General features: G+C 35.5%; 1 non-coding gene across 1 annotated transcript; it reads left to right on the top strand.

Moving 5' to 3' along the window:
- The first annotated feature begins 1779 nt into the window (after window positions 1-1779).
- On the top strand, window positions 1780-1886 carry LOC130842329 (U6 spliceosomal RNA). Its single transcript, XR_009050405.1, has one exon. It is a non-coding gene; the product is annotated as a U6 spliceosomal RNA (small nuclear RNA).
- The last annotated feature ends 1657 nt before the right edge of the window (window positions 1887-3543 follow it).

Here is a 3543-nt window from a genome sequence, read left to right as displayed (position 1 = left end):
TAGATTTGTATCTGACGTGCTTTGTGTACCTCACCCCATTTTTATAAGGCTCAAATAAGAATACTCATTTGAAGGATTTAAAGATGTAACTCTCTAAATGTTGAGCTTTATAATTTTACTCAGCACAGGGAGTCCACACAGGGAAATGTAAAAACCAGACATGCTGTGCTCCGCTTGAATTTCTACTGATGTAATACTTTAAGTAACACCACCATCTGGGAGCCTTGGCAGTAGGTGTGTGCTCAGCAGTGACATGAGCAGTAGTGAATGTTACTGTCGTGACCACCTGGCTGTGTTGCACAGATGACTGTGTGGCTCAGTTTGTTCTCGCTCTGTTCTCTGTCCTGGACTGGTTACCATCGGGGTTGATTGGCACACTCTGTTGTTGTCTGTGAGCCTGTTTTTTCAGTGTCTCCTTAATACCTTGGTAACAAAGAGCTGCCATATCTGTTTGTACTTGATTGGAGTGTTTGCTGCCAGCCTACTACTATGCTGTAGCATTTAAAATATTACTTCCCCTAAATATTGTAGTATTTTTTTCTATTTCTTCTGACAGTTGTTCTGCTTTTATGATCTAATGTAATTGACTGGCAGTACAATAGATCCCTTATGATAATGAATAATAATCATTAAAAAAATGTACTTTGGAAAATTTTCTTTCTGAAACCAGTAAATCAAATTAAACTATTGTGTATTTAATTTCCCATCTTAAGATGTGTCATTTTTCAAAGATTTTAAATTAACATAGAAAATGTCATAAACAAGAAAATTTGATACATTGAAAATGTTTACTGTTCTTTATAAGGGAAATAATTCAGTGCTAAATTTTTCCTCTTGTTAAAAAAAGCTAAGATATTTTCATTCTTGCTAATGACTACTTTTTGAAATGCCTTTAGAAATGGCTGATCACCCGGACAGCTATAAAACATGACCTACTAACCTACTTTTATCAAATGATTTGAAATGACTGACCCTGTTTCTCTCTATAATCCCAGATTTGTGCTGACAATCAAATTAATAATACACATTTTGCCTTTCATAGATAAAATGACTTCAGAAAATTATCTCTAAATTAACAAAGTATTTCTATGGAAATGTTTAGTTAAACATAGCCATACATTAGTTTCTTTTTAAAACAAAGTATATTTGCAGAATCATTACTTGAGTTACAGCTTTTAAAACCAGGTAATCTACAAAGTTGGAACACATAATTCAATGTTACATTTTATTTTAAAGACTTTGCATTATAAAAATTTGACTAGAAAAGCATTAGAAAAAAGCAGCAGGTTCAAAATCATTTTTCTTCTCTGTTTTAAGAAATGATAAGTTTAGATCCACGAGATGGTACAAAACAAATCTACCTTACATCAGATAGAACGAGGTGTTTATGAAATCTTCAGCTCCATGCAATCCCCTTGATTTTACTCAGTTTTCAAAACAGGATAGTGGCTTTGAATCAGCATTGTCCGTGATGACTAACCCTGACCTATTTAGAAATGCTCATTTCACAATTCCCTCTTTTTACAGGGTCTTCATACTGTGTTTGAATACAGTAAAAACAGCAGCAACTTCTACATTTAATGACACACTGGCTGGCATTTCTGATTTTAAAATGAAAAGCCTTAATTTTTACTTTACCAATTTTACCTTTACTAATTTCCTTTGGGGAAAGCTTAATCTAAAGGAATATGAAGTGAAAGCAAAAGGTCTTAACCTATTTAGAAAATAGCTTATGTATCTTTTTAAATATTAAAAACCAAATTCTTAAAAGGAAGCCAGGTGCTCACTTCGGCAGCACATATACTAAAATTGGAACGATACAGAGAAGATTAGCATGGCCCCTGTGCAAGGATGACACGCAAATTCGTGAAGCATTCCATATTTTTAATACGGGGATATGTGTATAAAAACAGATGATTGAACTTGGTGTACCCCCCCCCAAATAATAAATAAATAAGTAAAATTAAAAAAAAAAAAAAAAGGAAGCCAGGATAGATCTTCAGAGCATGATTATATTTATTTTAGGGTTCAATTGGGACAAACTATAACAAAAACAACTCTTGGAGGGACTGTTTATGTAGGTAATGTGTTTAGCAAATGTGACATTGTTTTTTCCCATCATGCTACTAAAAATAAAGACTTTATATTCAGTAGCAAATATTACCAATATAATTCAAATGTATTTTTCTTTCCAATAGGATACAGAGACAATTTAATTGTAGAGTTCTGAAATGATGTTGAATCAAATATGATTTAATCTCTGTGCAGTACAGAATTATCCTTACCTGAAAAGAGGTCTGGTCTTCAGCCTCAGCTCCCACAATGTGATCTCTAAGTCCTTGGAATGTTCTGCCTGATAAGAATATCTTTGTTTACCTGGGGCTTTGGGCCACACCAAACAGTCTAACAATGTGACTTATGGTGAGGGCTTTGGGTCTCTACCTCTGGAGGGGCTGGAGAGTAATCAGTTACACAGGCAGTCAACCATGTCTATGTGACCAAACCCCAATAAAAACTCTGGACACCAAGGCTCAGGTGAGCTTCCCTGGATGGTAATACCCCATGCATATTGCCATCCATTGTTGCCATGAGAATTTAGTGCTGTCTATGACTCCACTGGGAGATGACTACTGGTAGCTTGCATGTGGAACTCTCCTGGACTTTGCCCCATGCATCTCTTCCCTTGGCTGATTTGATCTATATCCTTTCACTGAAGTTAACCATAACCATGAGTATAGCCACTTTCAGTGAGTTCTGTGAGTCTTTATAGCAAATTATCCGTCTGAGGGTGGTCTTGAGGACCTCCTGAATGGTGTCAGAAGCAAGATGGTCTTGGGGATCTCTGATATCTGTAGTTGGTATCAGAAGTGACTGCAGTCTTTCCTGAACTTGAAAACCCCCCAAAGTGAGACATTCTTTTATCCTTGAAAATATTTTTGGTGACATTTTGGTTACACAATTTTACTAATGTGACAGTCATTATCACTGTTCCCAAATATCTCAGGTTTTTCTTTCTATTATGGATATGTGATAGAATTGTGCTTTCTCACCCACCTGAATTTGAGTGTGGCCATTTTGAGTAGCATTGACCAATGAAATGAAAACAGAATTGACATGTGGTTAGATGCATTAAGATATAATGTATACATCCCACTGTCTCTTCCCCTCTTCCACAAGACTCATAACTTTCTAGATAGCAGCTGTTCCATCATCCTTGGTCCCAGAATGAAGATAACGTGGACTAGAACTCCCAGCTGAGTTATGAGAGAAACATAGCATGACTGAGAATTAAATCATTGTTGTGTTAAATCATTGTGATTTGCAATTTTTGTTACTGAAGCATAACCTAGACTATCCTGATTCAAACCACCAGAATCACTATTTGCTCATAGCATGACAATGACACTCCCTACAAAAGGACTATACAGAGATGCTCTTTCAAAAACTAATACTGGCATAATTCTGTGCTCCCTAGTTTGAAATGAAGTATATCACAATTGTCTGTCCAACATTATTTTGTAATATTTTATTTTATTAAAGCTT

Source organism: Hippopotamus amphibius, chromosome 1, assembly GCF_030028045.1.
Source record: "Hippopotamus amphibius kiboko isolate mHipAmp2 chromosome 1, mHipAmp2.hap2, whole genome shotgun sequence".
Classification (NCBI taxonomy): Eukaryota; Metazoa; Chordata; class Mammalia; order Artiodactyla; family Hippopotamidae; genus Hippopotamus; species Hippopotamus amphibius.
The sequence above is the reverse complement of the archived record's forward strand: the minus strand, read 5'-3'. Positions and strand labels throughout refer to the sequence as shown.